The following is a 13,779-nucleotide window of genomic DNA, read 5'->3' on the forward strand; positions in this document are numbered from 1 at the left end:
GTAATGAAGTGACCCACCGCTAGATGTCCTCGTTCCACTGGCTACACACGAGGTTTAGGCCCTCCAATGGGAGGGGGGGAGAGGGAAAGAGAGAGAGAGAGAGGGGGTGTCAGAGAATTGGAAGAACTGGAGAAGTTTTGTCAAACATTGAGGGGAGAACAGGGAGAGCTTAGAGCTAGAATACGTCGTTTATGAAGAGGCTGGTAAGTTCTTTTCCATTACAACCAGCTGATTTTCTCTCTTCTTTCTTCCCATCTCTCTTCTTGCGCCAGCAGAGATGTCAGTGACCTTGTGTGATTTTCTCTCTGATCATTGAGGATCTTTCTCTGCTCAACAAATGTATTTTATTTGAAGATGAAACTCCGCTGATGCTGAGTTCACCCTCGACTCCACGAGCGGTTAGAAACACTTAAAGTTTATTCAAAGTTTATTTCTGCTCGGAAGTTGCTGTCTGTGTAGTCGCACGTCGCGCCCATGTGATGTGATTGTGGAATTGTGATGATGCATCCCAACGGGGCTCTGTGATTGGCTGAGGGAATCTGGCCTGGACTTCGATGAAAGATATAAATAAGCTGGCGAGGAAAGGGAACAACATTTGGGAATACCAGTCATTCCTGAGCTTTTGCCTCCTGTCGTGTTTTTGTTTTGAAAGGAGGTGGAGGCCTCAGTGATTCCTCTGGTCTGGTTGGAAGAGAGAAGTCTTTCAGTGCAGCACAAGGAGTCTTTATGTCAGGTTAGCAGAGGGCTTCGTGCCCCTGAAAATGGATGTAAGCTTTAAAGGAACCATAGCATGAAAGGTGCTGCAGTTGTGTCAGCGACACTCTGGCGGCGTTGTTTCGGTGGGATTTTCAGGCAGAATAAAAGAAAGAAACCATTTTCCAGTCTGTAAGCACGCTCACGCGGTCATACCTGGGTGAACACGTCATCGGATTGCAGCACCTCTTCAGACCTGAGGAGGATTAAATATTCACACGGTGGATACGGAGACCCAAATCTCTCAGCCTCGCTCTGGTCACATCCCAAATGCTGTTTTCCTATTTATGAGTAATGTTGGCACACATTAATGTGCCGTAGTGTCCTTAAACATTTAATAGATACATTTATAAATATGTACAGTACAACTGGCACTTCTGGGCTTGTTCATAAATCAGGAACAACTGTTGCTGAATGGAGATGATGGCAGCTTCGTGGAGCCATTTCAACCCCGGGCTCTTGGGCCGATTCGTGAACAAAAGGACTGACGAGAACATTGCATCAGAGTCTCAACCACAGATGAACCCCTGCAGGATTTATATATAGCAACAGAGCAACAATGGGATCAGCGGTGCGGCCTGCGAGTGAAGCGGCGACAACGGCGTGAGCTGCTGCCAATAACCCCAAACAGACACCGTGAGCTGTTCTTTCCAGGGTGTTCCGTCCTTACGCTACTGCTATTTATACACAGCTGCGCCTGGCAGACACCCTGCGTTATTATCTGAGGGCAGAGACGAGCGGGTGCACCCAGACAGCGCATGTCTGGTCGGCTCTTCAAGGAAAGAGACTTTTCTTATGCGTTTATCAGCGGGTTTAAGATGGAGGAGGAGGCCCTGCGTTCTGGGGTAAATAAGATCCTGATCTATAAATAGCCTGATTTTTACTGCTCTTGGATGACGGGCAGATTGGTTTTCCACATTCCTGGATGTGCTCTGGGGCAGTAAACGGAGGAAGTTCCAGTTTCCCACCTCCTCCTCTTCTGCTGATGTTTACATCCGGCTAAATTCTGGAGTCACACTTCCTCTTTCTGGCCTTTTGCACCGGTCATGGCAACAGGAGGATAAAAGGTCACTGCAGAAGGAAATTTAAACTTTGTCCTACTGTACATATTGTCCACTTGTTGAACACAACACAAATGTTCACGTGGTGGCTCCAGGCTTGATTTCTTTTGGGCTTTAGGTTAAATTCCCGCTCAATGGTTTTAAACAAGACAATGATTTTCAGGGTGGAAATCAGCACAAATTTGTTCTTGTTTTGTGAAAACATGACGTCGCGCATTATAAGTGGATAATCTTGTGTTAGCATAATTGTTTGGAAACACCATCTTGCTTATTGAGACCATTTATGTCCACCGATTAACAAATTAAAGCTCATTTTCATCAAATGTGAGACCTCAGCAGGGATGAATTAATACGAAGCTCTTTGAGTGACTTCATCATGAATATATGCAGCATTAATCAGCTTGTGTGTGCAACACACATATTTGAGATACATTAACGATGAGGGAAATGGATGTTGAAAAATCAAAACGACGATACTCCAGTGCAAATGTCAGGGTGTTTATCTAAAATCTGGCATCGCGTAGCAAAGAATTATTCCTAAAGCTGCCCTCCTAAATGAGAAACAGGCGTGTATCTGAGGCCCCGACTCGGTGTCATTCAGGTTGCATTATTTTTCTGCCTTTCCAGTCGTGATGTAAAGCGCTAGCCGAGGCTTTTCTATCCAGAGGGGTCTATTTAGTCCCCTCACATCCTCCTCACGCTGAGAGCTCTGCTGGGTTGTCAGTGTCAAGTGAAAACCACAAGCCTTAACCACACTTCTTTTCCACTCCCGGCGTCACGCCCAGTTTAACGGAGGCCAAAAAAAAGAGTCAAGAGCTTGTTTCCCCCCATCTGTCCCAACATTTGCTCATCTCCTCTTTTCCTCGCTCCACATTTCTCACCCTCTACCCTGTAATTGACTCTCTGTGGCTGAGCTTTTTGTTTCTTTAGATCCTCATCAGAGTGGGTGTAAATAGCATACATTTACATCCCTGCGGGTATAACGGCTCTTCCTCAGTGGTGCACCTCAGTACATTCTTTAGAAAACATGTTATTTTGCATCGCATGTTAAATTCTTTAGTCATCTAACAAAGGCACAGCCACATTATTCCTGCATGTTCCTCCAGCTGCACCTTTTACACAGCCGTCTATCCAAGGCTCTTTATTTCACTATTATTGCATTTTCTGGGACAGCTCAGCGGAAGTCTGCCTCTCATTTACATTTATTTCTGGCAGCCATTCAGGGCCAGTCTTTGCTGTTCTTAATGGGGTTACTCTAACTTTATAGGCGCCGGCTCCCTGGACACGGATCATGCTATAGCCTCAGAGGGAAGATCAATTTTCCTGCATTTTAAATGGAGAGCATCTGTCTTCTAGATTTCAAGTACACTGCCTTCAGAAACTTCTCAAACTGCACGATGCCCGAAAGCGTCGCGCTTTGAATGCTAAGTGAACTTTGAAAAAAACCACCACCGAGTCGATATCGGCCGCAGCCTCGGCCTCTAATTTAGTTTTTTCTTCACCTTTTTCTGAGATGGAGAGCAACAACTTCAGCCGCCTTTTGAGAAGATTCAGGGTTCTCTCTGGTTTCATGCAGTCCAAAAATAAACCATGGACATTAGCTTGATTGGAGAATCTAAATTGCCTCCCTTTACGATCGTGCTTGTTCAAAATGTGCAGTTTTCTCCGCCAGAGTGTCTAAAAAGGCTCCTTTAAGGTAATACTGCAACTCAATCATGCCCGCGAGTCGCTTCGCTCCGCACATCCGTTGTGCATCAGGACACTAATGAGCCCCTTTCTTAATCCCCGGAGACACACCTGCTCCCTGCCAGATCGTTATTCGTGTTCCAATGACTTTCCAGCGTATTCCTGTTTGCCTGCCTGCCCGGTTCCGACCTTGCCTGTTCCTGACCATTCTGTTTTGCCTGCTCCCTGCTCCCTGCTCCCTCCTGCCCGATCTCGACCTTGCCTGCCCCCGACTATTCTGTTCTGCTCGCTCCCCGGTGAATCCTGTCTGTCGTCTGTGTCTGACAATAAAGCGGTGTTCAGCCAAACTCGTGTGTCGCATTTGGGTTCTCATCTGGTCCGTGACACCCGCTTCTTTATTCTATCTTCTTTTGACGCAGACACGCAGGCACAGTGATGAGGCCTCTTTATTTTGGATCAGGATTCATCCTTATGCTTATGCCATCCTTAAGTTTCACAAAGAGTGGTGCGATTTGTGCCCCTTGTTGAACTGTAGCTTAAAGAATCGGTTCATATTTTATTCACACAGTGACAATAAACACCAGCTGTGTTTACACACTGTAGATCTCAACGGCAAAGAGTAAAAACAAGATTTTCAAAGGAAATTTTGTTTACATGATGTCATATCAGCTCTGGCTCTCGGAACTGATCAGGCTGAACATTCGGGACAGTTAACTGATCAGAGGGGCTTTTTCCAGATAGAACAGAGTCTGCCTCAGGGTTAAATCTAGATTACAAGTGTCCTCTGACAAGATGCCATCCTGGGTGGCTGCCGAAAAGCTACATCTGTCGCTGGACTTCATTTTAATCAGCTATTTTATTCATTTGGAAGGCAAAAGTGAAAATGGGCAAATTGAACTCCTTTGTGAGTTGTTGCTGCTGTTGCTGCTGCTGCGTATTTGAGTAAATAGTGGAATATGAACGTGGCGAGTGTGCAGATCATAAAGGTGATCCTAATTCAATCCTATTCCCAGACTCGTGGCCTTTCATCACTCACCGCTGAAGCGAACAGAAGACTTCCTGTTTTTGCTGTGCTGTTTTGGGTTAATGGACGTCACTGACGTCACATCATCCTCAGCAGCCGCATGTCCGACCTTCATCGATGTCTCCTTTTATCTTTATCACTGTGTTTAATTAGGGTTGTTGCCAAATCCTTCAGATAATCTACAGAGAAATGTAAAACCCCAAAGAAAAATTAATTAAGTAAGAATGTGATGCAAAACTGAACAAAGAACCACAAAAAGGCAGAAGTGACTAGAAAGAGTGGTGAGTTTAATGTTCTTGGCTCTAAATGAACCAGTCTGGGCCTCTAATGTTCCTCCTTTCATAAGCATCAGTACCCATCATCCACACTGAGAAGAGGTGAGAAACCTTTAGCAGAGATGCAGTGAACTTCCTTTTTCTCAGCCTGTGGAGTCAGTTTATTTCATCACTGCCGCTTGAGTAATGGGCTCTCGTCGCCGCCTCAGTTCAAACCAGAGGAGCTTCAACCTAAACGCTCCAACACTATGGAAGTTACTCATCAACTGCAGGCGTTGGGATGCCTGTTGTCACAAGTCTGACTGACTTCCATTAATGTCAGAACAAGTGCAGGATGAACTGGTGGCATGTTCTGCAGGACAGCGCTGTTGAGGCTGCAGGGGCAGTTTCAGCTGATGATTTGACTCAGAATGTGAGCCCAAGGTTTTTTGAAATCCTCCTTCCTGCGGAGGTGACCTTCAGTTTGAATCACCAACATTTTCAAGACAACAGGTGAACTTTGGGTTTTCAGACAGAAACCCCTGAAAAGCTGTGGAGGTTCACACGTATTTCACTTCCCCGTCCAAATCTGTGATTTAATTAACATTCACAGGCTGTAACTCTTTACTCCACAGCGACTTGTTCTCATTGAGAAGTTCACTGGCTACTCCTTCAGTCTGTACACTGGTTTCCATGGAAACAAAGATGTCAGTACGGAGGAGGAATGCACTCGTTTGCCTCCACCAGTGAAGGATTTGTTGTTAAATAATGTGTAAAGAGTTTCTGACTTATGTAAAACTATATAAGCATTATTTATCTCTTCCTCTAGTACTCTAGCAATGCTCTCGAGTATTTGTGTGAATTCTCCAGTCAAAATCTAAACGGAACATTTAAGAATAATGTTTAGACTGCACAAATATCCTGAAAATATCTCTATAAATTTGTATTTTTGCAGCAGAAAGTCTTGATTTTAGTCGCCAGCCTGCACTGAAAACAGCAGCTTCGCTCTGAGTTCTGCAGGTCGTGTCTGTCTGAAGATGACAGGCACGATTCAGTTCCGACACTGGCCAGTTCTCTGTGTCCCAGCGCTGGGGTGGGGGGGTGTAACGAGCCATTTACAGCTGCTCTCTCTGAAAGACTTCCTTGTGTTCATGCTGTGGTTCATGCTCATGGAGGAAAAATTAGTTCCTAGGTTCAATAAGAGAAGCATTTTCTTCTGCTGGTGGGTGGGTGTATTTAAATGAGAAATAACATGAATTGGTATATTTTTGCTGTTACAACAGCATCAGCTCTCTCTCTCTCTCTCTCTCTCTCTCTCTCTATATATATATATATATATATATATGTATATATATATATATATATATATATATATATATATATATACACATACACACACATATATACACACACGTATATGTGTATGTATATATAAGTGTATATATATATGTGTGTGTGTGTATAGTATGTACATGTGTGTGTGTGTGTGTGTGTGTGTGTGTGTAATCTCAAATGTAATCTAAATGGGGTCACAGTCTCCCTCTGGCAAAACAAACAAGCAAAAATCAATGCTGATAAGATCTTTCAGCTGTGTGGGGGTAATAACTGATATTTATAAAAGTTCACACATAATCTCTGGTTAGTTAGCCCTACGATGACCAGCCAGAGAAAGTCCAGGCAAAAACACGCATGATTAAATTGGCATCACATCGAGTCTTCGACTTCCTGCTGATGGATTCTTTAATCCAATGTTATGTTTCTCTATCAGGACAGGAAAAACTGATGGATTAAACCATTTGGGTTTGCTCGTTTCCTGAAATTAGTTGGGAATAGGAGCGATAAACATGGTTTATTTTTATTATGTCATCATTCTCTAGAATGTTATCCTTTCCTGGAGCGGCGGTTAGGTGATGAAGGTAAGAGGAGATTAATGTGCAGCATTATAACGGAGCTCTTTAAAGCATCTGTGACAATAGTGGTTTTGTTTCATTAAATATCTCAGGGTCTGGCAGCCCCCCCCCCGCCCCACACACACAGTTTGATAATCAACACTTATACCTGAAAACACACTCACATCTACTGTGTTGCCACTCTAAGGATTTGATTACCAGTTCAGAGGGTTTTGCAGTACAAGAACAGCAATTAAAGCAGTTATGTAGCATCTGTGAAGCTGGAGGAAGAGCTGAGAAGGTCAAATAGACAAACCACAAGGTCACAGAGGTCGAAGCAGCAAGTGAGATGTTTCATGAGGGAAGTCAGACAGAAGAGGAGGCTGCTGAGGGAAAATGTTGGCCTGAGGTTAACAACTTAACTGCTGTGCTGATAAAATGTTTTTAAAATTCGACACGTTTGACAAGTCAAGCTACAACTGCAAATCAGGACATTCAGCAGTTGCTGTTTTTAACTGTAAAGGAGCAGAAATGGGTGTTTGGGACCTGATCGGACTTGTGGCTTCCTGGTGTGTTTGTAAATATTTGATCTGGAATCAAATATTCAAACTAAACTTTGAGCTCAAGTGGTGGCTAATATTTATATTTGTGCAGTTCAAAGGTGGAAGTGAAACTCACGGAGAACCAACCAGAATGCACTGGCATAAAGCAGGATAAGACCGTATTTCCAGTTTGTCTGCTGGTTTGTGTTATTATCTTGGCTATAATCAACATTAGTTCCTCCCCATTAGTTAATGGTAGCCCTGGTGGCCACCCATACGTCCCGCAGCTTGATTTGCTGCCCCTAGAGGTACAAAATGAACAATCTAGCATTTCTGGCAGTTCTGTTACATGACATTAGCAATGTTTTGAATTTATGAAGCTATACGGTCTTACTTGAGACTTCTGAAGCAACACAAACACTAAAAATATATATTTGATAAGACTGATTCTTTTGCTGCTTGTTCTGAGTTGCTTTACGGTAATTCTGGCATCTCTGGTGTTTGCTGTAGGAGTTGTCTTAAATAAGTGATCTCATTATGCTGGCAAACAGTCCAGGAAATAGATAGATAAAAGAAGTTGTGATCAAAGACGCAGATGGGGAGGAGAGTTTGTGAATATCCTTGATGGGAAAAATACTCAGATGCATTGTTGTCCAATCAACCCAATCTGTATGTCAGCAACGATGTAGGTGTGTGTGTGTGCGTGTTTGGAAGTGTGTGTCAGAATTGTGGCTTGGACACACACACACACACACACACACACACACACACACACACACACACACACACAAATTGATTTTCACAAATTAAATTTCGACAAAATTGATATTTCATGGATTTTAAGACACGACACGTCTCTTAATGTGTGACTGTGAAAGTCATAGTATTGGGCCTGTGTGTGTGTGTGTGTGTGTGTGTGTGTGTAGGCTGTTTCCTTTTCACTAACCATTTAGTATTTCATTTGAGAAAAAAAGTAATAAATAAATAATGAGCGAAACTCCAATATCAATGCAGCTACATTTCCTGCAGGGAGAGCAGAGTGCATGATGGGAGTATCCACAGCCTGTGTCTGTGTTAACAGGACGGAGATGGTCGTTCACGTGTGTGTGAAATCAGAGTGGACCCGAGAACATACAGAAAACCCACACATCTCCTCGCCTCCCGAGGGGGAAATATTATTTCTCTCTCCCCTTCATATCCATAAATACATGTAGGCACAGAACACACATTTGCTCTGCGGCGGCGTTTGAGTGGCAAGCGGCGTAATAACATTCCTGCTCGAAGGGATTAGCAATAGAAGGCAAATGTATGGTTTGACACATATGCATGCATCATGCAGGCAGGTGTAGAGGTTTTTGCACAGCTGTGCGGAGGTGCTGGGGAGAAACCAGCGTCAGTCATCTATGCTGACACCACACATACGAAACAAAGGTTGGAGGCGGCGGCGGCGGCGTCATGAAAATAAATGGAGACATTTGGAGCCGTAAATGAGTTTAGCGTTCGTCGGGCCCTCGCTAACGGTGCATCTGGATGTGCCTTGTCAACTCATACAGGGAGAGCACAGGAAGGATGGACGGATGATAAATGTTTTGCTCTCATGTGATCAACCATCAGGTATTCCACCATGTGACCTGCGAGAGAGTGGCCTAAATAATGTATGCCGATATTTACTGCTTCAGCAGGGGTTGCATACATTTATGATGTCTAGTTTTGTTTTGTTTTGTAATAACTTGTATGTTAAGATCATCCTGCAAAGTCTTGGATCTTAGATTTAACTGCTGTCTGATCCTATACTGGACTGTACTTTACTGAATGCGAAGGATGTAAAGTCCGAAATATTATTATTCGCCTATAGCAACTATTTTCAGTAATCGATGATGTGGATTTAAAATGACTGCGGACCTACTGAGCAAGCAGAATACTGTTTATTTCAGAATAGGATTATAATATTTTATAATGTTTAAGAGGACACAAAAACTGGAGGCATTTTAAATCATCCCTAAATTTGGGCTGCTGTATGTGACAGGAGACTTTAAAATGCCATCCCAGTGTGTGAAAAAACACTGAAAATTAAACCAGAGGGAGTTAACAGTATCACACTGTCATGAACAGGTCGGTGTTAACAGAACTGAATTAGAATATGAGATGAGAGAGAGTCAAATCAGAGGCACACATCAGCCAAAGGGAGAATAGTTCACACCCTGCTGTCTCATTTTAGAACACAGTAAAATAATTAGGTGGTACCAAGTGTGAACCTTCCACATTTTCCCAAAAACAATCAAAACTCAGCAGCCAGAAAGTGAAAACAGAATATAAATGCTGTTAGAAATGTTGACACGTTGCATGACTCTCAGACATAAGGTGTCTTTCTTTTAGTCAGCACAGTTAGAAACAACTAAAGGGAGCCTAAAGGGAGCACGTGCACAAGTGCATGAGGAAAACGGAAGACAAAGAGACACAGGTGCAACACATTAGGGCAGGCCATGCAACCACACAGGATGAGAACTTGACAGGAAGTAATCGGCAGGAGAGTTCACCAAAATAAAGCAGGTAATGCCGAACGGATAAAATAAACATCCAACATGAGAAAAGTCAGAACTTTACGTGAAACTACTCAGAGCGCTGGGCTGTAACACTTGAGCTGTAGCTCTGGGAGGCTTCTCTTTCTCTTTTGAAAGACACACACCTGTCTTTATACAACTCATGGTGAGAAGATCTGGGATGAGCACAGAAGTCTCCATCATTCGAAGATGTTTGGAAGAAGAGTGTTGGTGAGACATGAACAGCAGTGGTTCTTCCTGAGCTCCAGAGAGCCCATGTTCAGATAAGAGAGCGCTCAATAGGGGCATTTTGGTGTCCACAAGTCTCCCCTCACTGAAAGACCCACGAAATCCACCCCTAAGCTTTGGACAACAACCCACCTAAAGCCCTCTCATGAGAAACAAAATCCTCCTTTATTTTATCCGTTCATCAATACCTGTTTTATTTTGGAGAACTCTCCTGGCCGTAATTCCAACCAACCCTCACGTTTGGAGGAAACCTGGTCCTGCTCAGCAAGTGCAGTGCTGGCAGCATCAGGGCTGAATGTTGGCCTTCCAACGAGACCATGACCCTCATCACGGAGGTTGTCACGTACCCAAGACAACCCAAGAGGGTCTTAGGGAACATCTCTAACAGAACCTAAGAAGCTCCACAGTGCAGAACATCCCCAACAGAACATCCCCAGCTGGGCATCAAGCCCGAGAGGACTGCAGGCCTGTGATTGATGATAACAAAGGAGACAAACTGATGTCAGTGCAATATTGTAGTTTTTCCTCTTTCTAAAATTTTCTTTTCAGTTTGTCATTCTGGCTTTTTGGAGAAAATTGATGAGATAATTCTTGAATTGTTTGGTTTTTGTTAAGACTTAAATGCAGCAAAAGGGTCTGAGAATGTTCTGACTGTTCTCTACTGATGAGGAGTTATTCCCCCTAAATTAACCAAGCACAATGCAGGCCAACGTTTATGAAACCAGTCGGAATTTGTTTAAATAATAAATCAGCACCATAAAGTAGGAGGGCCTTAGATTCAACTGTGAGCAGCCTCTGCCCCTAACCTCTGTGCTCGGACGGGTTAATAACCTCCAACTTCTGCTTAAACCTACAGCACAATCAGCTTTGGCCAAACTGTGAGGGCTTTTTAATACCCGTGTTAGTGCTCACACGAGAATAAAAACATCTGCTTTCTTTATTTGGTGTTTGTACGCAGAACAAAACAGGTGGGTGTACAGAGACATTATGTTCTGTCGCCCCTGTGAATGTTTGGCTTTACTGTGCCGATCACTGTAATTACATTTCACCGTGTCTGGTATACAAATAAAGGTGTTATCGGGCTCATTCAGCTCATCTGGTGATGACTGGTCCAGACCAGATTTTTCACGGTTCCCTAATTGTTTTGCGCTCCCTCATCTTAAACCCCTGTTGAACTGACACATTAATTAAATCCTGTATTTAACAGTATTCATTAATAATAAGTCACCACCCTCATTTATTGTGCTCTTTTGAGGAATGTTCAGTTTCTGAATTGATGCTCGCCATACAAATCGGGGTTTGTGTACACATGCTGATTATAATTAGTTACCATTCTCATATTACCATTTTCAAATATGTTTTTAGCTGCTAGAATTTTTTTTTCCCACAGGGATTTAAAGTTGACCCATACCAGAGCTCCACAGCTGGTGAAACTAGAGACCCACCATCCTGGTGCTTCAGCACTGCAGGAAGCAGAAGCAGCATTAAAGGAGTTTAGATCAGCTCACAGCCGCACAGGCGCACATTTTAAACGCTTATAAGAGAAAAATCGAGATCAAATGCAGGACTTTATATAAAAGGCAGTGTGATGCAAAAATCTGCTGACAGAACTCTCAATCAGCTACACTAATTTTGATTTGCTACCTCATTAATAGATGCAAAGTGATGAAAAATGTGAAAATATTCGCAGTGAAAAAACGTTATTTTGTTATTTTTTACACAAGAGAGAAAGATTAACAGAAAGCTGCTGCAGCTGCATCATTTCCCTAGAAGAATGGCTGGTATCCATGCTCGACCCCATTTGTCCTGATTGGGCAGAGCAGATGCAGCCTTGGTTGGCTGAGCTCCCCCTCATCTGATAACGTCTAGGGTTTAACCAAAAATCAGACTTGGAAAACAGTCCAAACCCACATCAGGGGCCGAACCGCTCCGGCTTCAGAGAGGGAGGGGAAACAAAGGCAGAAAGCATCATCATTATGTGTCATTACCATGATGACAGCACAGGCAGGGCCACAGCCATGTCTCCACGCCGCTGCTCTGTCAGACATTCTGATGTCTGCAGCTGGCAGACGAGGCGAATTTCACGCAGTTGTGTTAAGACCAGATTTGTAGCTATTAAACAGTAACACTCATTATCCACAGTTGTGATGTGTGCACTGTAAACACTCAATTAAACCAGACTGGCTTTTATCTCCGATCCATTTGTGGGGAATCACGTGTGTACTCCTGTACGCTGCAACGAAAGCAATAAAGAAATATGGATCTGACAATCACCAGGTGAACCGGTCCCAGTTTTTATCGTCCATATGTCCGTGATGCGTCAGCGAGGCACGTCCTGACACACGAGTCGTCCCTGCTGGGTACCGCATCTGTTTCCCATCACAGCCGCTGTGATCAGTCTTCATTTCCACTGTGATATTTTCTGTCATCCTGTGCTGCTGTTGATTCCTCTGCCCCATTCACAGGGACTCAAATAAAGGAAAAGTTTCACTAAATGTTGTTTTGACCTTTCGCACTGGCCTTTGTCCAGCATGCGTTTCACCTGCAGGGATGCCTGCACACACAGACGCAACAATAGGCAATAATCATATTTAGGGGTAATGCGAATCTGCGTATTTTCAGCTGTAACTGAAAATACATATTTTAGGTTGGATTTCACGTTGGCGTTAGGATTTACCTGTCTGAATCAGGTGCTAGTTTAAATGCATTATCCATTATCTCACTCTCGTCGACATTTAGTCCATCTGGAACTTACACGAGATGTCCTTTAACTCCACAACTAATAAAAAATTTGAGGTGTAAATAAACATACATTTCAGAACCCTGAAGGAACACTAACGTAATTATAGGTCTCCATTTAAAACCAAATGGTTCTTTTTTGCCTCGACTGTGTTGTAATTGTTGTGGGTGTATTTCTCCATTCTAACAATGAGCAAAATAAACTGAAAACAGAAACGATTAAAGATGCTCAGCTACTCCTGCGAAAATGTCCACAACAGCAACCCCTGACCTCAAATATATAAGCGACCGTAGCAACGTTGTTTTTAAATCGTGTTCATCACTTAGACATAATGTCAAATTAAAGATGGATTTGGATGCAAGATCTTGCTGTTTTGGAGAACGGTGCTTTTTCGTCAACACTGAGATGTCAATGCGAAGGGAACAGACCAACGTCCATTCATTGTGAAAGCAGCACCGAGGTGACAACAAAAGAATCTCAGCAGATGCAGCCGAGAAACAGGCTGTGTGGGCGGCACCAGCGCTCCGGCAGCAGCAGCAGGGGCTGCAGATCTGGTTGCCCACCCTCCTGACTCCCCGTGTCAATAGCGCTGTGTGTGACAAAGGAAGGTCAGAGGGAGACGGCTGAACGGAGGGCAATAAATATTCATTTAACACAGATAGTGTTGCCTAAAAAACTGTGAAGAGCAACAATGGTAACAACAGAATTTGGGTGTGATTCGAGTTTTACAGTAGAGGCTAATCTGCCGAAGCATCTTGGAACCCTAACCCTAACCCTAACCTACACTCGCCCATACATGCAGAAACATGTTCAGGAAGCTCGCAGTTTAAATCAAATCCAGGACCGAACTCCCTTTGAGAGTCAGTCCTCCCGCTTTGCCCACAGCATCTATATTTAACATCACTGCAGATTAAATCAGATCGACGCTGGTGCTTTACAGGAAGGAGCCACAGGTTTGGTTGTGCGTGATCCTTATGTGTCTGTTTGGGATTTATAAGGTTTCCTCCGACAGTTTGAAGACATAGAACTTATTTAAACCAG

The 13,779-nt window shown here is 43.5% G+C and overlaps 1 protein-coding gene across 1 annotated transcript in view; it reads left to right on the forward strand.

The window, feature by feature from the left end:
- Positions 1-102: 102 nt before the first annotated feature.
- tspan4a (tetraspanin 4a) overlaps positions 103-13,779 on the forward strand; it is a 68,933-nt gene continuing 55,256 nt past the window's right edge. The window contains exon 1 of the mRNA XM_003969631.3: positions 103-203. The gene's annotated coding sequence lies outside the window, so the exon portion shown is untranslated. The remainder of the gene's footprint in view (positions 204-13,779) is intronic.

This window comes from Takifugu rubripes, chromosome 13 (genome assembly GCF_901000725.2).
Source record: "Takifugu rubripes chromosome 13, fTakRub1.2, whole genome shotgun sequence".
In the NCBI taxonomy this organism is placed as follows: Eukaryota; Metazoa; Chordata; class Actinopteri; order Tetraodontiformes; family Tetraodontidae; genus Takifugu; species Takifugu rubripes.